The sequence below is a fragment of the Lipophrys pholis genome, assembly GCF_963383615.2.
Source record: "Lipophrys pholis genome assembly, chromosome: 1".
NCBI classification, from domain to species: Eukaryota; Metazoa; Chordata; class Actinopteri; order Blenniiformes; family Blenniidae; genus Lipophrys; species Lipophrys pholis.
In genome coordinates, this window is record NC_137635.1 from 25,415,436 (window position 1) to 25,442,502 (window position 27,067).

Below are 27,067 nucleotides of genomic sequence, written 5' to 3' on the forward strand. Positions count from 1 at the left end.
CGTCTTCTGGAAGACTGTTGCTCAGTGGGGTGTGAAGAGTAAAGAATGTTGGCCAGCCTCTGGGTGTTAGATGATGAGAGCCTCTCAGCCAGTTGATCAAAACCAGTTTAACTGACTGGAGGCCAGAACTTTTGCCGGAATTTTGAAATCTCCGTTCAGAAAAGAAATATGCCTATCACTGCTGCACAAGTACGGATCTTTATCCTTCTTTAGTAATAGAGTAATTGAAGCTTCTGACATCATGGGCGGCAGTAAACCCTTTCCCCAGGCATCGTTAAAATCATGGGTTAATATAGAGGCTAAAGTATTGGAGTAGGTCCTGAAAAACTCTGTGGTGCATCCGTCCGGCCCGGGTGACTTATTACTCTGTAAGGCTTTTATCATTTCTTTAGCCTCAGACAGGGTCAGGGCGACTGGTCATTAGGGGTGGGTGGGGCTGAGCGCCACCTGGTGTCATCAGAAAGGACTGCATGCAAAGTATGTTATTAATTCTTTAAGATTATCTACAATATTTTCTAGTGTGTGAATAAAACTTCCTCTTATATACACATAATTACTCTGTGAGGACAGTACTCCCTGGTTCCTGGTCTCCTCTTGCTATTTCAGGTTGTTTCCTCCTGATCTACACTGATGGTGCATTAGTGTAGCTTGCCCCTCTCTCACCACGCAGTGTGTATTGCATTAGTGTAGCTCGCCCCTCTCTCACCACGCAGTGTGTATTGCATTAGTGTAGCTCGCCCCTCTCTCACCACGCAGTGTGTATTACATTAGTGTAGCTCGCCCCTCTCTCACCATGCAGTGTGTATTACATTAGTGTAGCTCGCCCCTCTCTCACCACGCAGTGTGTATTACATTAGTGTAGCTCGCCCCTCTGTCACCATGCAGTGTGTATTACAATAGCGTAGCTCGCCCCTCTCTCACCACGCAGTGTGTATTGCATTAGTGTAGCTCGCCCCTCCCTCACCATGCAGTGTGTATTGCATTAGTGTAGCTCGCCCCTCTCTCACCATGCAGTGTGTATTACATTAGTGTAGCTCTCCCCTCTCTCACCATGCAGTGTGTATTACATTAGTGTAGCTCGCCCCTCTCTCACCGTGCAGTGTGTATTGCATTAGTGTAGCTCGCCCCTCTCTCACCATGCAGTGTGTATTGCATGCAGTAAAGTGTTCATGCTCAGGTTGTAGCTCTGTTTATTCACATCAGGTGCTTTTGATGCCTCATGGGTCTTGTAGCCTGAAGCCCCGCCCACTGACAACGTCATTTAGATACTCAGAGCTGATTGGCTGTCGCTGATTGAGGCGGAGCTTCACAGAAACGGAGCGAGTCGAACAAATACCAGCTTGTTAGCAGCTAAAGCTAACAAACAGTTAAGAATCTAAATTAATGAGGTTGATTATTTACTGGAGTCGGAGTTCGAAACTCTTACTGTAGCCGATAAAGTGAAGATAACGAGTGGTAAATTGAGTGACACGGTGATGAAAATGTTCTAAGAATCCCTTCTCTGTAGCTTTATCGGTGGACCAGCGGCAAAACGTTCCTTTTTGAAACTGTATGACGTGGTTCGATTTCTACTATAACATTTTTTTTATATTGAATCTTTTTTTTTATCTGCTATCTCCAGGCTCAACATTTTTACAGGATCAGCGCCTGTATGGTTGTTATAATGTTTTGGCTAAAAGGTTGTGCACACACTTTACTTTGAAATTCAGTGCTGTCAATAGACCTGAAATAAAGTCTTGCCCCACCAAGTAATTACATCTAGAAATGCCACTGGACAGGATGATAGGTGTGACTCCCCAATCAGTGGGAGGGTCTGTGAGCAAGTCAAGAGGGTTTTGGCCTTCCCAGTCAAGTGAGAAGGTTTCAGAAGAATACAATCAGGAGAAGTAATCAGTAAAGGCATTGTTAATGGCTGTGGGATCAGATGTTATGTCGTCCGAATCAAGCCTGATCCTCGGTAGGATTCTAGATGCAGCCTTAGCCTGAGCACTGTAAGCCTGCCTGCTTTGTCTCCCGACTCAAAGAAGCGTTGATTTGTAAATAGTAGTTTCTTCTCTTCGCCAGAAAACAACAAATTATATTGTTGTGATTGGAGTTTTGAGGGTTTTTTTATACAGTGATTCGGAAGAGTCCACGGAGTATTGGCGACCCAAGTCATGGGAGTCGCCACCAAGACTTTGAATACTCTAAAAAACAACAAGGAGAAAATCACAGCTCTAGAAAAGGAGCTGAAAGCCTTAAATGAAGGAGAAGAAAATATCAACCTCAACTCTTTTGACAAAAACATGGAGGTGGTGTGCACCTCTGATAGAGAGCAGGAGGAGGAGCAGCTGGAGAAGAAGCAGCTGGAGAAGCAGCTGGAGGAGGAGCAGCTGGAGGAGCAGCTCAAGGAGGAGCAGCTGGAGGAGCAGCTGGAGAAGAAGCAGCTGGAGAAGCAGCTGGAGGAGGAGCAGCTGGAGGAGCAGCTCAAGGAGGAGCAGCTGGAGGAGAAGCTACAGGAGAAGCAGCTCGAGGAGGAGCAGCACGAGGAGGAGCAGCTGGAGGAAGAGCTGGTGGAGCCGCTGCAGGAGGAGCAGCTGGAGGAGCAGCTGGAGGAGCAGCTGGAGGAGCAGCTGAAGGAGGAGAAGCTGGAGGAGGAGGAGCTGGAGGAGGAGCAGCTGGAGGAGGAGCAGCAGCTGGAGAACAAACTGCTGCAGGAGGAGGAGGGGAAGGAGCAGCATAAGAGAGAGCAGAAAGGAGGAGGAGCAGGAGGAGAGAGAGATAGCAGAAAGGAGGGGAATGAGGGGAAGGAGCAGCAGAAGAGAGAGTAGAAAGGAGGAGGAGCAGGAGGAGAGAGAGCAGAAAGAAGTAGCAGGAGAAGGAGATAGAGCAGTAAGAGGAGGAGCAGAGGGAGGAGCAGAAGAAGAGAGAGCTGAAAGGAGGAAGAGGGTGAGGAGAAGAAAAAAGAAGACAACAGAGAAAAGATCTTGTCAAGAACCTGAGACCACACCCCCAGCCCTCCCCCACCAGAGCAACGGAGTGTGTTGTTAAGAAAATAAAAGCTGTTAAAAACAATCAATGCTGCTGCATGATTGTTGGAATAATCTTACAAAAGTTATCACATTCATTGTACTAACATTCTTTCTCATCTGCTACGACTTGTATTTCTCTACTGTGATCTATTATGGTAAGGAGGAATGTGGTCTGCAGATGGGAAGTCCTTGTAATAAGATAAGAGGACCCCTGTGATCTATTATGATAAGGAGAAGTGGTCAGCAAATGGTGAAGTGTTGTGTTTTCAGATGGGAGGAACCCTAATAAATGGAGAGGAAACAGCAGAGGTTTTTCAGAGCGGGTTGGAGATTTGTACCTGAAACATCTCTCTGTCCGTTTCTCCTCATGAGTAAAACCAAATCTTAACTTGTGTGTGTTCTGTCTTGCAGAATTAATAAATGTTCAGAGGTTGGACCTGACATTTAACTTGGTCCTTCGAGCCGGATGCCAACAACGCCTGAGGATTCCGACAGACGCGGAGATCAGCAGAAAGACCACGGCCGTGGCAGGCTCACTAGGTGAGACCTAAGCTCCTTTTCCGGGACTGATGTTCTCCCCACCTGTCGGAGTCCGACGGCTGACGGCATCCAGGAGCAAGACAGAACCGCACCAAGGGTAAGTTGGTTGTTTTTTTAAAAAAAAAGAAAAAAAAAAGTAAATAAAATAAAATTAAAATTAAAATTAAAAAAAATTAAGAAAAGATAAAAAAGAAAGACTGGCTGACCTGAGAGGGTTACAGCGCAGTAGTAAAACCCTATAATCCTGGGCACTTATAGGTAAAATTAAGAAAAGACACTGAGGTTGACGGGGCCTGGAAAATACTCGTTGTAATAGGACGGCGGGGCCCGCGGTTGTTGTGTCTCCGAAAATCCTGCACCGAATGATAAAAAAAAGACACTGAGGTTAACGGGGCCTGCGAAATAAGAGTGGCGGGGCCCGCGGTTGTTGTTTCTCCGAAAATCCTGCACCAAAAGTGTGAATGATGATGAATGTGTGGATGTACTGAGAACCACTAGGTTTCGGGCATCATTTAAAGCAACAGGAAAGTAAGTAGTGGGCTGACGTGGATGCACAGGCAAGAATTCTCCACCTGAGAGGGTTGAAGCGAGAATTACCGCGTTCAGTTACAGATTAACCACTACCCTGTTGAAGAAGTAATAAAGCGGAACCATAGACTACCCTATGTAGTACGGTCCGTCCAAATTTAATTCAAAATGGGACAGGGACGTTCAAAACCACGTGAAACCCTAACATGTAAAGATTGGAAATTTGTTCAAAATCAGGATGCGGATCTGACAAAACATTCAGACAGCTGGATAACTAAACACGGGTTCAACGGGAGCCTCAATACTCAGAAAATTAACCCGGCTGAGAGATTCGATAATAAAAGATACCAAGGGAAATAAAAAAAATTTAAAAAAAAGGGAGGAAAAGAGAAGGAGAGAGAGAAACAAGCAAAACAAGATTTAATGCTAAATAAAAGAGAAGATGATCAAATAGGATATGTGAGGTCTGACATACTCAGAGCTAGGAGAATGAGACAAAGACAGGAGCAGAGAGAGGAAGAGCAAGACAGTGAAGACAAAGAGGTAACTTCATTAATAAGCCCTAAAAACCCTGAAACACCAGTAGCTCCGCCACCATATCCAGACTCGCCCTCTGGGGGTGCAGTCCGCTCAATATATCCAGAATTAAAAGCACTCCTAACAAGGTTTTCACCTCCTACAACCAGGAGCAAGACCAAATACAAATGTGACTGGAGTCAGAGCTAAAATCCTTCAGATCCTCTGCAGAGTAGTAAACATGTTGAGACTCAGCAGGTGTGGATGGCAGTCACAGGAATAGATTGGCATAAGATAGTGGGAGATTGGAATCCTTTTGATGACGAAGTAAACGCCCTGACTCACAACGCACAAGATTTAGTACAGCGTGTAAACGATCTTCGAGACAGAGCTACAACTCAGTTTGCTCCAAAAGCAAATTATACAGTTATAGGGAGAACTAAACAGAGAGAGGACGAAACTTTCAAACAATACCAGATCAGGATGACCAACATTTTTAGAAATCCACAGTGGGTTGCAACCAGACAATAACCAGAAGGGACCATATCAACAACAGCTAAAAAATGCTCTACATGCAGGGTCCCTAGACTCAATTAGATTTTGGGTGGAAAAACACTATATAGAGATGGGAAATGCAACTCAAAAGAAGAGTGCTCAAGTTACAGAGAGACAGACAGCTGCAGGAACATATTATCAGGAAGATGACAGAGAGATAGAGGAAGTGGTTTACGAAGGGCCCTTCAGGGGAAAGTTCAGAGGAAGGGCGTAAGCCATTCAGAGGACAAACAGGCAGATTCAGAGGACAACCAGAAAGTAGAGAAGATGAATGTTGGACTTGCGGAAAGCTAGGTCACATAGCTAGATACTGCACAAAGAGATCAAATCCAGGTGGAATGAAGGGACAGCAAGCATGACTAGACAGAGTAAATGAGAAGTGTGACAAAGTGATAGAAGAATTTGAAGAGGCACTGATAAGATATCAACAGCAACATGGTTATCAACCTATTCCATTGTATGCAGGGGCAGAATATGAAGGAGATTTCTATGATGTCATGAGCACAGAGAACATAAATACAGAGGTACAATTAAATTTTGAAGAAATAATGTATTCTGCTCACCAATTACCTGAGATAACGTTAATTTGTAATGGAAAACAAATTACTTTTCTCTGCGACATGGGAGCGTGTCGCACAACATTAGAAGAGCCAGTACCCGGCCTTGTACAAACAAATGAAACAGTGTATGTAAGAACAGCTAATGGAGCCACAACTAAGATAAGACTTACAAAGCCTCTACAGATAGTGGATGACCATCCATCTGGTCTTTGGGCCCAGGCACCAGTCCTGTATTATCTAGATTGCCCTCTGAAGCTGCTGGGGCATGACCTCTTGTCTAAACTTCAGTTGGGACAGATTACACTTAAAGGAAGAAGGTCATAAAACAGCAAAAGTAAACTGCAGTGGTGTCGCCTAGAGGTCAGATATCTAGGTCACTGTCTCAGTGCAGGAGGAGGAACTATCCTAGAGAGCAGAAAACAGGCTGTGTTACAGGCTCCAAAACCAATTACTAAGAAACAGATGATGTCTTTCTTAGGAATGACCAACTACTGTAGAGCGTGGATACCAAATTATGCTGAAGAAACAGCTGAACTTTCAAAATTGATGTACGAATCAGAGCTAAAAATGTCCAGCCCACATTAGCGGCAACGTTAATGTGACAGCGTTAGCAAAGGAAATGCTTTCACTGATAAAACAGCAAAAGATGCAGCAACAGGGAGAATTCTTGCTGCATCAATACAAAAACACGACCACTTAGATCAAGACTTACTTAGAACTATGCAAAAACAAGGTCCACCAACAGAACAAGATTATTGGAAAAAGCAAGGCGCTAAACTAAAAGATAGCATCTAAATCCTACCAAAAAACCTATATAAATGGGCAGCAAAATTGAGTCATGGTGTCTCATGCCTCAACAGGAGGGATGGTAGGACAAATACAAGCAATATATACAACATATGGATTTAACTCATATTCAAAAAACTTTTGTAGAGCGTGTTTAACATGCGCTAAACACAATCCGCAAGGTAACCTCAGGCCAAAACGTGGTAAATTTCCAGAGCCAGAATATCCATTCCAAGTAATCCACATGGACTACATGGAATTAAACAACAGTGAAGGATATGAATACTGCCTAGTGATAATTGACGCATTCACTAAGTGGATAGAGTTATTTCCGACAAGGACACCAGATTCCTTGACAGTAGCCAAAGCATTATGTAAAGACATAATACCTAGATATGGAATTCCAGAGATAATCAGAAGCGATAATGCTAGACATTTTGTAAATGCAGTGATTAAAAATATAGGAACTATAGCGAATTAATGGAACAATAAAAAATAGAAAATAAAATTATTGGGAACCAGATGAGGAAGCTAATTTAGCAGACTATATGAGGAAAATAGCTGAAAGACCCTCGTGGATACATCTGTCCCACGGTAAAAAGATCATTGGTGCAGAGCCACCTGATAAGCCGAGTGAGCTAAAGTCTGATAATAGGGTGGACTCAGACGAGTAGAGTTTGGGTAGACCTGAAAGTCAGCAGAAGTTGTTTCAAGCCACAACGTTTGATTAGAGGACAAGACTCTGCAGCAATGATATTTACTCTCACTAGCCTGGATTCTCATAATGTACATTCCAGAGACCAAAGTAGTTAGAACTAAATCTAGCAACAAATGGTGGCAAAGTACTGATCCCGAGAATAAGTATCAAACTAATGCATGGTACCGCTTTGCTGAATTCACAGCGAGAGGGACTAATCGGACTGATTGTTATGTGTGTAACCAAAATACCTGTGTCAACAGCCAACCCCACGGTCGTAGTTGTACGCCCGTGAATGTCACTGACAGCTACTTTGTGGTGTATGCAGAGAAAGCGCCGCCCCACTCCCCTAAGCGGAGGAGGAGGAGCCTTGAACTCCACGGCCATGACGCAGTATGGGGCTTGGATGTCCCTGCTGAGTTTAAGGTTTGGAGTACAGGCCAGAAGATCACCTTGTCGTTGTTCCCGTGGGTGAGAGTGGGGTAAACTGCTGCTGCGTTTTGAAACACAAAACTGGCGAATGGCGCTGTTCATAAATGCAACCACAAGTGCCTTGGAAGGCCTGTCACAGGAGGATGATTCACAGCTCCATCACCACTGCCATGTTGACGCTGACACACCGACCCGAGATGTCCAGGCCCAACAGAGATGAGGAGGAGGCTCTCCTCTCCGTGCCTGGTTTCTTTTTACGTGATGCATATCTAAGAACAATCATTCAAACGTTCACCTCTTTGAGTGTAAATCTGTTTGTTTTCATAAACATGACCTTACAACTGAAAATCTTACTGAAGAAGTTGTTAAGTGAATATGAGAATTTGTGCAAATAAGATGATAAACAGGAGGGATGTCCTGTTCATTTTTTTTATTATGTCTTATGGTGCTTCATTGAAGAGAAGAGTGATGCGTTTGTTTGAGTTTCATCCTATAGGTGTTGTCTCCCATGTAACTGCTATGACGGTGCTACTTTCATTCATTGTTTCTAAAATTGATTTACGCGGTATTCATTCATGTGATAAACAGGAGGGAAATGTTGGAATAATCTTACAAAAGTTATCACATTCATTGTACTAACATTCTTTCTCATCTGCTATGACTTGTATTTCTCTACTGTGATCTATTATGGTAAGGAGGAATGTGGTCTGCAGATGGGAAGTCCTTGTAATAAGATAAGAGGACCCCTGTGATCTATTATGATAAGGAGAAGTGGTCAGCAAATGGTGAAGTGTTGTGTTTTCAGATGGGAGGAACCCTAATAAATGGAGAGGAAACAGCAGAGGTTTTTCAGAGCGGGTTGGAGATTTGTACCTGAAACATCTCTCTGTCTGTTTCTCCTCATGAGTAAAACCAAATCTTAACTTGTGTGTGTTCCGTCTTGCAGAATTAATAAATGTTCAGAGGTTGGACCTGACAATGATGAGTCTTGTTAGAGTCCAGGATGGAACAAGCAGCCAACATGTGACAACCACCCCAATTCTTCTCAAATCTACTGTTAGAACAATTCAGCTGTTTTTTTCATTTTGGCTCCTCCTTACATATTGGGCTCTAATACGCCCGGCAAACACCCCCACTCACCCAAACCACCAAAATACAAATGAAATCAAAAACATGTCCACATCTAAACACTGTGGCACTGCTTTTCTACATTATTCAATAGGAAAAACCTTCATTCTGTTCAACCAATTTCACAAGAAAGGTAAATACATCTGAAGTCATTTTCAATGGAATGCTGTAAAAGAACATTCTTTACAGAACTAAAGTGAATTGTGCAAGCTGTTCACCTGTCAACACCTCATACACACTAGAAACACACGTTCACATTGAAATTCAGTGCTATCAACTTTGTAAGTATGTCTTTGGATCGGAGGAAAAAGCCAAAATACACAGAATAAAGAAAGGTCACACAGAAACATGTGCTTGATCCAAACAAGGAAGGTTACAGTGAGACAACAGTGCTGCCCAACACTCACAAACACATCCCAATGGGTAATATGCTAATATGAGATCAAAGTGACATGTGAAGTTTCTCTATAGTTTGATGACACTATAGGGGGACTGATGATGATTATATAGAAGTTGTGTTTGCAGTGTCTCTCTCTATGTCTGCCGCTGATCGCTGCCATTACTCCAGACAACAGTTACTTGTTTTTTTACCAACACTTGTAATTCACAGGCCAAACTTTAGCTGCTTGATTGGAGCTTTTCAGCAGCGGCGCACAAAAGAAATGACAGTTTTGCACCGTGAATATTATACCTGAGGTCTGATAATAATAATAATAATAATAATAATAATAATAATAATAATAATAATAATAATAATAATAATAATAAAAAAATAATAATAATAATCCATTATTATCACTGCACACTGTGCTTCTTCTTTGAACTGACAATATGGACATTATGCAAAACTAATCAAAATCTTTTTTAAATGACTTTCGGCCTCCAATTAAAGATCCTGATGATATAAATGGAGAGCAGGACTGCGTTACAGCCCACCTCTCTTAAATTAGGCTGAGTTGGGAGTTTTTGGTCAGTTTTTTGTCATCAAAATAATTCCTGCAGGAGTAAATCTTGTAGTTCAGAGCTCTACAAACTTTAGAGACATTTCTGTCCCAGCAAACAAAATCTTTGTGGAGCTGCACAATTAAAACTAATTTGCTTCAAATATTCTTAAACTCATATCTATTAAGATATAATATAAGATATCCCTTTATTTATCTCACATGTGGAGAAATTTGCAGTGGTACAGCAGGATAGTACAGAGAAAGAAGCACACATAGCAGGAACTAAGAAAAGCAGATAAAAATACAATATAATAGAAAAATATGCACACGGTGCCTATAAGTGTGGACATGTACAGAATATGGGGGTGGATGTATTTTACATAGTAAATACGTTCTTATAGATTATTGTAGTTTTTGCACCACTTCTTGTCCAGCTGGAGTGGAGTGATATTGTCCGGTGGTGGTGTGCAGTGGTCTACTGGGAGCAGGCTTGGTTGAAGAGTCTGACTGCAGCAGGGAGGAAGGACCGGTGGAGTCTCTCCTTCAGACACCGCGGGTGGAGAAGCCTGTCACTGAAGGAGCTGCCCAGTGATGTGACGGTACCATGTAGGGGGTGGGAGACGGTCTCCATCAGGGATGAAAGCTTCTTCAACATCCTCCTGTCTCCCACCACCTCCACAGGGTCCAGGGGGCAGCCCAGGACAGAGCTGGCCTTCCTCACCAGTTGGTTCAGTTGGTTCCTGTCTCCAGCAGACCACTCCATAGAAGATGGCTGATGCCACCACTGAGTCATAAAAGGTCCTCAGGAGCGCCCCCTGCACTCCAAAGGACCTGAGTCTCTGCAGCAGATGGAGTCTGCTCTGGCCCTTCTTGTAGAGAGCTTGGGTGGTTTCAGACCAGTCCAGTTTATTGTTCAGGTGAACACCCAGGTACTTATAAGAGTCCACTATCTCAATGTCCTTTCCCTGAATGTTCACCGGTGGGGGGGGGGGGGGGGGGAGTGGGTCTCCGCCTGCGGAAGTCCACCACCAGCTCTTTGGTTTTACCCGCATTGATCTGGAGGTGGTTTCGCTGGCACCAGTCCACAAAGTCCAGGTTGAGTTCTCTGTACTCCGCCTCGTCGTCGTTGGTGATGAGGCGGACGATGGCGGAGTCATCAGAGAACTTCTGCAGGTGACAGGTGAATGTGTTGTGGGAGAAGTCTGCAGTGTAGAGGGTGAAGAGGAAGGGAGCCAGGAGCGTCCCCTGTGGAGCCCCCGTACTGCAGATGACCAGGTCAGACACACAGTCCCGTGTCCTCACAAACTGTGGCTGGTTGGTCAGGTAGTCCAGGAGCCAGGATGCGAGGGGCGGGTCGACTCCAGTGTGCTGCAGCTTGTCCCCCAGAAGCATGGGCTGGATGGTGTTGAAAGCACTGGAGAAATCATAGAACATGATCCTCACAGTGCTCCCAGCCCTCTCCAGGTGAGAGAGAGATCTCTCCATGAGGTAGAGGACGGCGTCCTCCACCCCGATGCCTGGCTGGTAGGCCAAATGCAGCTGGTCCATCGATGAGCTCACCAGGGGACGCAGATGGAGAAGGACCAACCTCTCCAAGGTCTTCATCAGGTGTGATGTCAGCGCCACCGGCCTGAAGTGGTTGAAGTCCGTGGGGCGGGAGATCTTCGGCACCGGTACCACACAGGTCGTCTTCCAGAGCTGTGGTACTCTCCCCAGTTGAAGGCTCGGATTGAACATGTACCCCATGACCCCACTGAGCTGGTCTGCACAGGTTCTGAGGAGTCTGGAGCTGATGCCATCCGGACCGGTTGCCTTCCTGACCTTTAGCCTCCTCAGCTCTCTGTTCACCTGGGCTGTTGTGAAGGACAGGCTGGAGCAGGGGGGCTGTGGGGGGGTAGTTGTGGGAGGGAGGGTGTGGCTGACGCTGAGGGAAGCAGAGAGCGGTGTGCAGGGGGGTGGGATGGGGGTGGGGACAGCTGGTGGTGGTGATTGCAGCGGGATGGAATGGATCGGGGGAGGGGTGGATGTCTGTTCAAATCTGTTGAAGAAAATGTTCAGATCATTCACCCACTCCTGGTCCCGAACCAGCTCGATGTTGGAGTCCTTGTGACCCGAGATCGCTTTCAGGTCCTTCCAGACTCCGCTGACATTCCGCTGCTGCAGCTGTTCCTCCATCTTCCTCCTGGAGCTGCTTTTCCCCTCCCTGATCTTCCTCCTCAGCTCTCTCTGCACAGTCCTCATCTCCTCCCTGTCTTTTGTTTCAAAGGCCCTCCTTTTGTCCATGAGGAGGGCCCTTATCTCAGGAGTGAGCCACGGTTTGCTGTTGGCAAACCAGCGTATGGTCTTGGTGGGAACCGTGTAATCCACACAGAAGTTTATGTAGTCTGTGATGCAGTTTGTGAGGCTGTCGATGTCCTCCCCGTGGTCCTCATAGAACACTTCCCATGCAGTTGTCTCAAAACAGTCTTTGAGAGCCTCTTCTGCCTCATCGGACCAGATTTTAATGGTGCGGGTCACAGCTGGTTGTCTGTATACCAGAGGTTTGTACACAGGCAGGAGGTGCACAAGGTTGTGATCTGATCGGCCAAGGGGAGGGAGAGGAGATGAGGTGTATGCCCCCTTGGTGTTGGCATAGAAAAGGTCCAGTATCTTATTGTCTCTGGTGCAGCAGGTGATCTATTGGCATGTGATTCACACTGAAACAGCACGGTGTAAAACATTGGCACTGTTTTTAGGAACTAAAGCAAACGAAGACCAGTCATGATACTCTCGCAGCTCCTATAGCACAACTAAATGTAAGTAAACTCTGGTTATATACAGGACCGGTACTTTCTGCTGTGCTTTTTCAGACTCACTCTAAACCAGGGGTGTCAAACACATTTCTGTTCAGGGGCCACAAACCTTCTTAAGTGGGCCGGACAGGTGAAATAGTGCAATAAGAAGCTTTTGTTTGTTGTGGCGCAGAGTATACGTTATAAAAATGTCTATATTTTCTCAAAACAAAACAATTAGAATGTGAAATGACTACAATCTCAATATAAGGTGAATTTTAATCAAAACTTCTTGTGCAAAATGCAGTTGTCGTAAGAATCCAGGTTCGTCTTAAGAGTACAAAGCGTATTTTCAGAAATGAAACTCAAGTGTCCTGATTATTATAGATCTTAAACTACAATATTAAAAGAAAATTATTATTCTCATTTCATTCACCATCTATAGAGGATACTACTAATATAGTCAGTTGTCAAAAGGCCGTGCAACTTTTAAGTGCAGCGCCATGTAAAATTAGATCCGGGCTTTATTTTTGTCAGATATAAATGAGAATTTTATCACTACGAGGCTCATTGAGCTCAGGTTTTCCCTTGCACCTCTAAGAGCTGAAGACAAATGTCATTATACCTGCACTTTCTTATCTCAACACTGATGGAGTTAGTTTGACACTATGTCCCAAAACAATTCTTGTATCTTTCCACAAATGCATGTTCCTAAGAAATGTGGCCTCGTTTAAGAGGGAAATATGAGTTTTAATGATAAACAGCAAAGAGATAGTCCACAAAACTAAAGAGTGCTCAGTTTCTGAACACAGCTTGGGTCTTGGAAAGTCCATGGAAAGTGAGACACTTTAGACAAGGGCTTTATTTCGAATTGAATCATTGTCGACTTTCCCTCTCCAGAAATCGAGAGTTACGTATGTAACTACGGTTCTATGAATCCTGGAAGACCGCCAGAGGCGGTGCTTTAGGCACTGGATGTTCCATCTCGCGCATGCGCAGGTCGAGTAAATTCTATCAACAAAGTCACCCGTGACCCCTGGATGACCCGGAGAGTTTATATCTACCGGCGTCATCAGGTAATCTGTTCCTGTCAAAATCTTCTTGCGAGGACACGAGGATACTTGTCACAGTTCGCAGGTGTATACTGCTGGGTTTGTTTTTGTGTGTGTGTGTGTGTGTGTGTGTGTGTGTGTGTGTGTGTGTGTGTGTGTGTGTGTGTGTGTGTGTGTGTGTGTGTGTGTGTGTGTGTGTGTGGGCGTGTGTGTGTGTGTGTTTGTGTGTGTGTGTGTGTGTGTGTGTGTGTGTGTGTGTGTGTGTGTGTGTGTGTGTGTGTGTGTGTGCGTGTGTGTGTGTGTGTGTGTGGGCGTGTGTGCGTAGGTGGAGCGGACGGAGTAGGATGCTCACCTGAAACCGAGGAGTGAGGCCAGTGATTAGGAACCGGATTTCAAAGCTCTCATCACCAGATCGTCACGTATACCCCCGCGGTACTTTGACTAGGCCCCTCAAGGTTTTTGTGTGACCGGTTGTTTTTTCGTATTCTAAGATACCTGGAGTTATCTGTTTTTCTTCTCTCCTGTGCAGTCCCGGTGTGCTCCTCTCTGTCCTGTCCCGGTGACATCGACCTCCGCCTCCAAGCCACTCTCCGAGGATTGCCCGTCCTCTGGAAAGATCACCTAAATAAACTCTTTTTTCCAACTTAACTTCCTCGTCCTGTCGGCGCCTGAATCCTCCACACACCTTATATGACAATACTGAGCGACAGGATGCTCTGGCGGTCTTCCAGGATTCATAGAACCCTAGTTACATACGTAACTCTCGTTCTATTTCATCCTCCCAGACTGCCAGAGGCGGTGCTTTAAGCACTGGATGAGTTGTACCAGAAAGTTCATGAAGAATCCTCACTTACTCAAGGCCTGGAGCTGTGGACAGTACAGCCACTGCCACAGGCTGGACACCAGCAACATTCACCCTATAGAAACGTCCAAAGGTGCAGGATGAGGACCAGGCCGCTGCAGCACAGATGTCCTGCAGGGGAACGCCCCTCAAGGCGGACCATGATGCAGCCATGCCTCCAGTAGAATGACACTTTATGCCCGGAGGCACCGGGATGCTCAGTGCACGATAGGCATGCTGAATGACCTCCACTACCCAGTGAGAGAGTCTCTGTTTAGACAGCATGGTCTACACCTGCTGCCCTGCTGTCTGCCGCCCAGTGTCCGGGAAGGGTTTCATGAGCCAGCTCTGCAATGGGTAGGCGGAGTCACCCAGGATGTAGAAGCCTGCATCCACCCCGCCCATGTTGCTGGTGCATGCAGGGAAAAGGCAGCCACGGTCAACCAATCCCCAGAAGGTGGACAGTCTGAGGACACGCGCGTCGTTCAAACTGCCAGGCATCCCAGTGAACACACTCCAGAACAGACCCCTTCCATCCACAACTCCCTGAAGGATGATGGAGTGCCAGCCTTTCCGATTGAAGTTATCGCAGTGGCAGTCCTGTGGTGCCAAAATGGGAATATGCGACCCATCTATTGCCCCAACACACTGCGGAAGCCCCCACCTGTTCTGGAAGTAGGCTGCCATTTCCTGCAGTTTCTCCTGGTCTCCTTTTTTTATCTGCTATCTCCAGGCTCAACATTTTTACAGGATCAGCGCCTGTATGGTTGTTATAATGTTTTGGCTAAAAGGTTGCGCACACACTTTACTTTGAAATTCAGTGCTGTCAATAGACCTGAAATAAAGTCTTGCCCCACCAAGTAATTACATCTAGAAATGCCACTGGAAAGGGTGATAGGTGTGACTCCCCAATCAGTGGGAGGGTCTGTGAGCAAGTCAAGAGGGTTTTGGCCTTCCCAGTCAAGTGAGGAGGTTTCAGAAGAATACAATCAGGAGAAGTAATCAGTAAAGGCATTGTTAATGGCTGTGGGATCAGATGTTATGTCGTCCGAATCAAGCCTGATCCTCGGTAGGATTCTAGATGCAGCCTTAGCCTGAGCACTGTAAGCCTGCCTGCTTTGTCTCCCGACTCAAAGAAGCGTTGATTTGTAAATAGTAGTTTCTTCTCTTCGCCAGAAAACAACAAATTATATTGTTGTGATTGGAGTTTTGAGGGTTTTTTTATACAGTGATTCGGAAGAGTCCACGGAGTATTGGCCGTCCAACTTCTGAATTTCACCTGATATTTCTTTTCAGTTTGGAGTGCTCTGACTTCCTAAGACTGGAAATAAAAGATATAATTTGTCCTGGTAAATATGCTTTGAAAGAGTCCCAGAGTATGTCACTGCTAACATCCGGTGTGTCATTTATCTCAAAGAACAGTTGAATCTGGGATGCCACAAAGTCCTCAAATTTTGGTTCAGATATTAAATGAGAGTTAAATCTCCAGAAATTAGAAGGCGTTCTGCCCTGAGGAAGGCTTTATGCAAAGAAACCTGAGTGTGATCAGAGATTACAACACCATGGTATCTGCATGACAGTGTGTCGTGGAGTAGCCTATAGTCGAGCAGGAAACAAAAATCGATCCATGAGTATGGGTGAACAGACAACTCGTCCATGTGATTCCAGACAACTCGTCCATGTGATTCCAGACAACTCGTCCACGACTATTTTTTTTCAGCATTATTGATTTGAAGGATTGGATTTCAAAGTACATTTGACTGATTTTGCTCTGGGCGAGGTGTGCAGCTGCCCAGAGCAAAACTCAGCAGGGGCGTCACTCGCGAGCTGCAACGTGCAGCATACGGTGTGGTTTGTGAGACCGTCTCCAAAGACTTGGCTTTACTCAGCTTATATAGACGACCACCAAAATCATTTAGAGCAGGGGGGTCCAAACTGGGTCCTGGAGGGCCGGCGTCCTGCAGGGTGTAGCTCTCTCCCAGTTGCAACACACCTGATTGCGATGAAGGGCTCCTTATTGGGTTTTTTCACAACCTTGGTGATGACATGGTCATTAGATTCAGGTAAGCTGAAGCAGGGAGAGAACTAAAACCTGCAGGACAGCGGTCCTCCAGGACCCGAGCTGGACACCCCTGCACTAGACCAACAGTGCACATCTGCTTATGTCAATTGTGACATTCATTTTGTAAACATGTCATTTATATATGACAAGCTCAAAAAAGTATTGTGAATCCATGCTATCTAGGGCACACCTTTAGTCACAATACTTTTTGGAGTGATTCCAATTATATCAAAAGAGTGATTCCATTTATAATCAAATTTAAAGAGAATCTTTTTTGTAATTGAGGTGGGAGAAGGGATTCGTTGGGGGTTTTTCTCTGTTAAAAGCACCCAGAAATGACTGTGTTGTATTTGGTACTATATAAATAAAGTTGAATTGAATTGAATTAATTAAGCCTTTTACTCTTTATGGCTTTATGATGTCATGTTTGGTGACCAAAGAATATGATGTCCCAATTGTATATCAAAGACAACCTTTGATCTTTAGTTCCTTTAAATGCTCAGTTCACCTGCCAGCGGTTGTGAGACTCGTCTGACCCATCGAGAGAGAGAGCATTTGACCGAGAGACAGAGCATTTGACCGAGAGAGAGAGCATTTGACCGAGAGAGAGAGCATTTGACCGAGAGACAGAGCATTTGACCGAGAGACAGATCTTTTCACAGAGACTGTATCCACCATCAGATTGCTTCCAGAGAACTTTATTTAGTCACATCAATACTGTGAGTAGAATGAAAAACAATACATTTGGTGAACTTACATGACTCATGAAAGGCAGTGCTTATTCATTTACTTTTTTAAAGAAGATTAATCCATGTTTATTTTTTCAAATGTAGAGTTTGGTGTAATATTGAAGTTTATAAATACAAACATTTCCTTCTCAAGCAAAGTTTCCATTCAACTTTAGTTTAAGGTTGAACATTTTTCCTATAAATGTAGTATTTAGTTTCAAAGTGACAAACGTCCCATTCAGAGCGTCTGGGAGAGGAACCTCATGGAGGAGTTTTGCTCTTTTCCACTTCTTTCATGAGCTTTTAGGACTTCACTATAACATCCCCAAACAGAGTTTGCAGATCCAACCACTTGGGCCTTTCAGTTCAAATCAGCCAGGTTCAGCTGTGACAGTCACATCTACATTTTCTCCTGGATGCAAACCTCTAGTTTGACTTTATTTCAGATTGACAGTCAGTTCACCTGCCAGCGGTGGTGAGAGACTCCATCCCCGCTGAGATTGTTCTCAAGGGATTACTCCCAGGCTCCAGTAATTCACCTCAACAATGTGAGTAGAATGAAAATAAAGTACATTTGGTGAACTTGATGACTCGTGAAAAGCAATTTTTTGGGGGATAAAAAAAGATCATTATCAGTGCAGAATTACTATGAGTGTGTTGGTGATTTTCTGTGAAAAGTTTACAATATATTATTACAAATATTTGCTGCAGATTGTAGTGACCAAATGGAAAACCTGCCATTTCTTCCATTACTTCCGGAAATGGACACTGACGAGGGTCAACTCCTCCATGACGTGCTCCAGATTCTGAATGTAAGTTGTTGTTAAATACATTCTATAAGTCAGAAGTATTTCCAGTAGAACCATGTCATTTTGGATGTGAAAGAAATGAGAGGGAGATTGAAGACCACAATGACATTTACTAAGGTACTGTACAAATCAAACTGAGATTGTCTTTGCTTGTGTTTTACAGTATATTTGTGTTGCTCCAACATTGGACCGACAAATTGTGGCGACCCAAGTCATGGGAGTCGCCACCAAGACTTTGAATACTCTAAAAAACAACAAGGAGAAAATCACAGCTCTAGAAAAGGAGCTGAAAGCCTTAAATGAAGGAGAAGAAAATATCAACCTCAACTCTTCTGACAAAAACATGGAGGTAGTGTGCACCTCTGATAGAGAGCAGGAGGAGGAGCAGCTGGAGGAGCAGCTGGAGGAGCAGCTGGAGAAGAAGCAGCTGGAGGAGGAGCAGCTGGAGGAGCAGCTGGAGGGGGAGCTGGAGGAGGAGCAGCTAGAGGAGGAGCTGGTGGAGCACCTGCAGGAGGAGCAGCTGCAGGAGAAGCAGCTGGAAGAGCAGCTGAAGGAGGAGAAGCTGGAGGAGGATCAGCTGAAGGAGAAGCAGGAGGAGAGGCAGCTGGAGGAGGAGCAGGAGGAGGAGCAGCTGGAGGAGCACCTGGAAAAAAAGCAGCTGGAGGAGCAGCTGAAGGAAGAGAAGCTGGAGGAGGAGCAGCTGGAGGAGCAGCTGGAGAAGAAGCAGCTGCAGGAGAAGCAGCTGGAGGAGGAGCAGCTGCAGGAAAAGCAGCTGGAGGAGCAGCTCAAGGAGGAGCAGCTGGAGGAGCAGCTACAGGAGAAGCAGCTCGAGGAGGAGCAGCTCGAGGAGGAGCAGCTGGAGGAGGAGCAGCTGGAGGAAGAGCTGGAGGAAGAGCTGGTGGAGCCACTGCAGGAGCAGCTGGAGGAGCAGCTGAAGGAGGAGAAGCTGGAGGAGGAGAAGCTGGAGGAGGAGCTGGTGGAGCCGCTGCAGGAGGAGCAGCTGGAGGAGGAGCAGCAGCTGGAGAACAAACTGCTGCAGGAGGAGGAGGGGCAGGAGGACCAGGACAAGAGAGAACAGAATGGAGGAGAAGCAGGAGATAGAGCAGTAAGAGGAGAAGCAGGAGAAGAGATAGCAGAAAGGAAGAGAAGGAGCAGGGGAAGGAGCAGGAGGAGGAGGGGAAGGAGCAGCATAAGAGAGAGCAGAAAGGAGGAGGAGCAGGAGGAGAGAGAGATAGCAGAAAGGAGGGGAATGAGGGGAAGGAGCAGCAGAAGAGAGAGTAGAAAGGAGGAGGAGCAGGAGGAGAGAGAGCAGAAAGAAGTAGCAGGAGAAGGAGATAGAGCAGTAAGAGGAGGAGCAGAGGGAGGAGCAGAAGAAGAGAGAGCTGAAAGGAGGAAGAGGGTGAGGAGAAGAAAAAAGAAGACAACAGAGAAAAGATCTTGTCAAGAACCTGAGACCACACCCCCAGCCCTCCCCCACCAGAGCAACGGAGTGTGTTGTTAAGAAAATAAAAGCTGTTAAAAACAATCAATGCTGCTGCATGATGAGTCTTGTTAGAGTCCAGGATGGAACAAGCAGCCAACATGTGACAACCACCACAATTCTTCTCAAATATACTGTTAAAACCATTCAACTTGTTTTTTCATTTTGGCTCCTCCTTACATATTGGGCTCTAATACGCCCGGCAAACACCCCCACTCACCCAAACCACCAAAATACAAATGAAATCAAAAACATGACCACATCTAAACACTGTGGCACTGCTTTTCTACATTATTCAATAGGAAAAACCTTCATTCTGTTCAACCAATTTCACAAGAAAGGTAAATACATCTGAAGTCATTTTCAATGGAATGCTGTAAAAGAACATTCTTTACAGAACTAAAGTGAATTGTGCAAGCTGTTCACCTGTCAACACCTCATACACACTAGAAACACACGTTCACATTGAAATTCAGTGCTATCAACTTTGTAAGTATGTCTTTGGATGGGAGGAAAAAGCCAAAATACACAGAATAAAGAAAGGTCACACAGAAACATGTGCTTGATCCAAACAAGGAAGGTTACAGTGAGACAACAGTGCTGCCCAACACTCACAAACACATCCCAATGGGTAATATGCTAATATGAGATCATAGTGACATGTGAAGTTTCTCTATAGTTTGATGACACTATAGGGGGACTGATGATGATTATATAGAAGTTGTGTTTGCAGTGTCTCTCTCTATGTCTGCCGCTGATCGCTGCCATTACTCCAGACAACAGTTACTTGTTTTTTTACCAACACTTGTAATTCACAGGCCAAACTTTAGCTGCTTGATTGGAGCTTTTCAGCAGCGGCGCACAAAAGAAATGACAGTTTTGCACTGTGAATATTATACCTGAGGTCTGATAATAATAATAATAATAATAATAATAATAATAATAATAATAATAATAATAATAATAATAATAATAATAATAAAAATAATAATAATAATAATAATCCATTATTATCACTGCACACTGTGCTTCTTCTTTGAACTGACAATATGGACATTATGCAAAACTAATCAAAATCTTTTTTAAATGACTTTCGGCCTCCAATTAAAGATCCTGATGATATAAATGGAGAGCAGGACTGCGTTACAGCCCACCTCTCTTAAATTAGGCTGAGTTGGGAGTTTTTGGTCAGTTTTTTGTCATCAAAATAATTCCTGCAGGAGTAAATCTTGTAGTTCAGAGCTCTACAAACTTTAGAGACATTTCTGTCCCAGCAAACAAAATCTTTGTGGAGCTGCACAATTAAAACTAATTTGCTTCAAATATTCTTAAACTCATATCTATTAAGATATAATATAAGATATCCCTTTATTTATCTCGCATGTGGAGAAATTTGCAGTGGTACAGCAGGATAGTACAGAGAAAGAAGCACACATAGCAGGAACTAAGAAAAGCAGATAAAAATACAATATAATAGAAAAATATGCACACGGTGCCTATAAGTGTGGACATGTACAGAATATGGGGGTGGATGTATTTTACATAGTAAATACGTTCTTATAGATTATTGTAGTTTTTGCACCACTTCTTGTCCAGCTGGAGTGGAGTGATATTGTCCGGTGGTGGTGTGCAGTGGTCTACTGGGAGCAGGCTTGGTTGAAGAGTCTGACTGCAGCAGGGAGGAAGGACCGGCGGAGTCTCTCCTTCAGACACCGCGGGTGGAGAAGCCTGTCACTGAAGGAGCTGCCCAGTGATGTGACGGTACCATGTAGGGGGTGGGAGACGGTCTCCATCAGGGATGAAAGCTTCTTCAACATCCTCCTGTCTCCAACCACCTCCACAGGGTCCAGGGGGCAGCCCAGGACAGAGCTGGCCTTCCTCACCAGTTGGTTCAGTTGGTTCCTGTCTGCAGCCGGAGTGCTGCTGCTCCAGCAGACCACTCCATAGAAGATGGCTGATGCCACCACTGAGTCATAAAAGGTCCTCAGGAGCGCCCCCTGCACTCCAAAGGACCTGAGCCTCTGCAGCAGATGGAGTCTGCTCTGGCCCTTCTTGTAGAGAGCTTGGGTGGTTTCAGACCAGTCCAGTTTATTGTTCAGGTGAACACCCAGGTACTTATAAGAGTCCACTATCTCAATGTCCTTTCCCTGAATGTTCACCGGTGGGGGGGGGGAGTGGGTCTCCGCCTGCGGAAGTCCACCACCAGCTCTTTGGTTTTACCCGCATTGATCTGGAGGTGGTTTCGCTGGCACCAGTCCACAAAGTCCAGGTTGAGTTCTCTGTACTCCGCCTCGTCGTCGTTGGTGATGAGGCCGACGATGGCGGAGTCATCAGAGAACTTCTGCAGGTGACAGGTGAATGTGTTGTGGGAGAAGTCTGCATTGTAGAGGGTGAAGAGGAAGGGAGCCAGGAGCGTCCCCTGTGGAGCCCCCGTACTGCAGATGACCAGGTCAGACACACAGTCCCGTGTCCTCACAAACTGTGGCTGGTTGGTCAGGTAGTCCAGGAGCCAGGATGCGAGGGGCGGGTCGACTCCAGTGTGCTGCAGCTTGTCCCCCAGAAGCATGGGCTGGATGGTGTTGAAAGCACTGGAGAAATCATAGAACATGATCCTCACAGTGCTCCCAGCCCTCTCCAGGTGAGAGAGAGATCTCTCCATGAGGTAGAGGACGGCGTCCTCCACCCCGATGCCTGGCTGGTAGGCCAACTGCAGCTGGTCCATCGATGAGCTCACCAGGGGACGCAGATGGAGAAGGACCAACCTCTCCAAGGTCTTCATCAGGTGTGATGTCAGCGCCACCGGCCTGAAGTGGTTGAAGTCCTTGGGGCGGGAGATCTTCGGCACCGGTACCACACAGGTCGTCTTCCAGAGCTGTGGTACTCTCCCCAGTTGAAGGCTCGGATTGAACATGTACCCCATGACCCCACTGAGCTGGTCTGCACAGGTTCTGAGGAGTCTGGAGCTGATGCCATCCGGACCGGTTGCCTTCCTGACCTTTAGCCTCCTCAGCTCTCTGTTCACCTGGGCTGTTGTGAAGGACAGGCTGGAGCAGGGGGGCTGTGGGGGGGTAGTTGTGGGAGTGAGGGTGTGGCTGACACTGAGGGAAGCAGAGAGCGGTGTGCAGGGGGGTGGGATGGGGGTGGGGACAGCTGGTGGTGGTGATTGCAGCGGGATGGAATGGATCGGGGGAGGGGTGGACGTCTGTTCAAATCTGTTGAAGAAACTGTTCAGATCATTCACCCACTCCTGGTCCCGAACCAGCTCGATGTTGGAGTCCTTGTGACCCGAGATCGCTTTCAGGTCCTTCCAGACTCCGCTGACATTCCGCTGCTGCAGCTGTTCCTCCATCTTCCTCCTGGAGCTGCTTTCCCCCTCCCTGATCTTCCTCCTCAGCTCTCTCTGCACAGTCCTCATCTCCTCCCTGTCTTTTGTTTCAAAGGCCCTCCTTTTGTCCCTGAGGAGGGCCCTTATCTCAGGAGTGAGCCACGGTTTGCTGTTGGCAAACCAGCGTATGGTCTTGGTGGGAACCGTGTAATCCACACAGAAGTTTATGTAGTCTGTAATGCAGTTTGTGAGGCTGTCGATGTCCTCCCCGTGGTCCTCATAGAACACTTCCCATGCAGTTGTCTCAAAACAGTCTTTGAGAGCCTCTTCTGCCTCATCGGACCAGATTTTAATGGTGCGGGTCACAGCTGGTTGTCTGTATACCAGAGGTTTGTACACAGGCAGGAGGTGCACAAGGTTGTGATCTGATCGGCCAAGGGGAGGGAGAGGAGATGAGGTGTATGCCCCCTTGGTGTTGGCATAGAAAAGGTCCAGTATCTTATTGTCTCTGGTGCAGCAGGTGATCTATTGGCATGTGATTCACACTGAAACAGCACGGTGTAAAACATTGGCACTGTTTTTAGGAACTAAAGCAAACGAAGACCAGTCATGATACTCTCGCAGCTCCTATAGCACAACTAAATGTAAGTAAACTCTGGTTATATACAGGACCGGTACTTTCTGCTGTGCTTTTTCAGACTCACTCTAAACCAGGGGTGTCAAACACATTTCTGTTCAGGGGCCACAAACCTTCTTAAGTGGGCCGGACAGGTGAAATAGTGCAATAAGAAGCTTTTGTTTGTTGTGGCGCAGAGTATACGTTATAAAAATGTCTATATTTTCTCAAAACAAAACAATTAGAATGTGAAATGACTACAATCTCAATATAAGGTGAATTTTAATCAAAACTTCTTGTGCAAAATGCAGTTGTCGTAAGAATCCAGGTTCGTCTTAAGAGTACAAAGCGTATTTTCAGAAATGAAACTCAAGTGTCCTGATTATTATAGATCTTAAACTACAATATTAAAAGAAAATTATTATTCTCATTTCATTCACCATCTATAGAGGATACTACTAATATAGTCAGTTGTCAAAAGGCCGTGCAACTTTTAAGTGCAGCGCCATGTAAAATTAGATCCGGGCTTTATTTTTGTCAGATATAAATGAGAATTTTATCACTACGAGGCTCATTGAGCTCAGGTTTTCCCTTGCACCTCTAAGAGCTGAAGACAAATGTCATTATACCTGCACTTTCTTATCTCAACACTGATGGAGTTAGTTTGACACTATGTCCCAAAACAATTCTTGTATCTTCCCACAAATGCATGTTCCTAAGAAATGTGGCCTCGTTTAAGAGGGAAATATGAGTTTTAATGATAAACAGCAAAGAGATAGTCCACAAAACTAAAGAGTGCTCAGTTTCTGAACACAGCTTGGGTCTTTAGGTCCATGGAAAGTGAGACACTTTAGACAAGGGCTTTATTTCGAATTGAATCATTGTCGACTTTCCCTCTCCAGAAATCGAGAGTTACGTATGTAACTACGGTTCTATGAATCCTGGAAGACCGCCAGAGGCGGTGCTTTAGGCACTGGATGTTCCATCTCGCGCATGCGCAGGTCGAGTAAATTCTATCAACAAAGTCACCCGTGACCCCTGGATGACCCGGAGAGTTTATATCTACCGGCGTCATCAGGTAATCTGTTCCTGTCAAAATCTTCTTGCGAGGACACGAGGATACTTGTCACAGTTCGCAGGTGTATACTGCTGGGTTTGTTTTGTGTGTGTGTGTGTGTGTGTGTGTGTGTGTGTGTGTGTGTGTGTGTGTGTGTGTGTGTGTGTGTGTGTGTGTGTGTGTGTGTGTGGGCGTGTGTGCGTAGGTGGAGCGGTTGGAGTAGGATGCTCACCTGAAACCGAGGAGTGAGGCCAGTGATTAGGAACCGGATTTCAAGGCTCTCATCACCAGATCGTCACGTATACCCCCGCGGTACTTTGACTAGGCCCCTCAAGGTTTTTGTGTGACCGGTTGTTTTTTCGTATTCTAAGATACCTGGAGTTATCTGTTTTTCTTCTCTCCTGTGCGGTCCCGGTGTGCTCCTCTCTGTCCTGTCCCGGTGACGTCGACCTCCGCCTCCACGCCACTCTCCGAGGATTGCCCGTCCTCTGGAAAGATCACCTAAATAAACTCTTTTTTCCAACTTAACTTCCTCGTCCTGTCGGCGCCTGAATCCTCCACACACCTTATATGACAATACTGAGCGACAGGATGCTCTGGCGGTCTTCCAGGATTCATAGAACCCTAGTTACATACGTAACTCTCGTTCTATTTCATCCTCCCAGACTGCCAGAGGCGGTGCTTTAAGCACTGGATGAGTTGTACCAGAAAGTTCATGAAGAATCCTCACTTACTCAAGGCCTGGAGCTGTGGACAGTACAGCCACTGCCACAGGCTGGACACCAGCAACATTCACCCTATAGAAACGTCCAAAGGTGCAGGATGAGGACCAGGCCGCTGCAGCACAGATGTCCTGCAGGGGAACGCCCATCAAGGCGGACCATGATGCAGCCATGCCTCCAGTAGAATGACACTTTATGCCCGGAGGCACCGGGATGATCAGTGCACGATAGGCATGCTGAATGACCTCCACTACCCAGTGAGAGAGTCTCTGTTTAGACAGCATGGTCCCCCTTCTACAGCCTCCATGGCAGACGAAAAGGTTGTCTGTTGTTCGCAGGCTAGCCATCGCTTCCATGTATGCCTTATGCGCCCGCACAGGGCACAACAGCGATGAATGCTCTCCCTTCCCCTCTGAGGAGCATGGAGGATTTAATACAGTCAACTCGATAAGCTGGTTTACATGGTGAGGAGGTAACCGCTTCGGCAGAAATGCAAGATTTGGCCTAAGACCCACCCCAGAGCCATCCACCTTCCAGCGCAGACATGCCTGGCTCACTGACAGCGCATGCAGCTCTCCCACATTTTTTGCTGTTGCCACAGCAAGAAGGAAGGCTGTCTTGAGAGACACCCATTTTAAATCAGTGTGTCCAAGCGCGGCTCAAAGGGCGGCTCAAAGGGCGGCTCAAAGGGCGGCTCAAAGCGTGGCTTAAAGGGCAGCTGGGACAGCGACTGAAGGACAGCCTGCAAGTTCCATGATGGCAGCTCCTGGACCCGGTGTGGTCTGAGCCTCTGAGTCACCTTCAGGAACTGCTTGACCAGATAATGTGATCCCACTGACTGGCCATCCACCTTGGTATGACTGGCCGAGATAGCAGCCACATACACTCTGAGAGTGGAGGTAGTCCTGTTTCTGTCAAAGATGGACTGCAGGAAACGCAGTATTGCCACCACTGAACATGTCTCTGGCACCTCGTTGCTAGAGTTACACCACTCCACAAATAGCTTCCATCTGTTAGCGTAGAGCAACCTGGTGGACGGTGCTCGGCAGTTTAAAATCGTGTGGGCAACTGCCCCTTCGCAGGATGTCAAAAGTGGGTCCTCAACTGTAGGGGCCACAAGAACAGCTTCAGGCGACCCGGACTCGGGTGCCATATGCGTCCATTGACTTGAGACAGGAGGCCTTTCTTCTCTGGAAGACGCCACCGTGTTCCCTGCAGGAGTTTGATCAACAGCGGGAACCATGGTCTTCCTGGTCAGCATGGGACAACCAGAAGCAGGAGGTGACCACCCTGCTGGACCCTGTGAAGTGTTGCTGGTATGAGGAGGAGTGGAGGGAAAGCATAAAGTAGGCCGTCCGGCCAGGTATGAGCCAGGGCATCCTGCCCGAGGGGGCTGGTCTCTTCCCTCAGAGAGAACCAGAGAGGACAGTGGGTCATTGCCTCTGAGGCAAAGAGGTCCACTGCTGCTCGGCCAAACGTGGCCCATATCATGGTCACCACCTCTGGATGAAGTCTCCACTCCCCGGTTGGAGGTTTCTGATGAGAGAGGAGATCCGCGGCAGTGTTCCCGAGACCAGGAACATGCCCGGATGCCCAGGAAGTTGGGGTAAGCCATCGTGAGGAGCCAGTGTGCCACCCGCTGACATGCCAGAGATCTGGTGCCGCCCTGTTGGTTGATGTGGTACATGGCTGAGGTATTGTCCGACCGGACGAGAACATGCCGATCTTTTAGAACAGGTAGAAAATGCCTGAGCGCCAGGAATACCGCCTGAAGTTCCAACACATTTATGTGCTGTTGCTTCTGCTGGGTACTCCACAGACAGTCCTGGACTGCCATACTGCACCCAAACCGACAAGAGAGGCGTCCGTCTCGACAATCTCCCGGTGGGAGGCTACCCTACACAAGG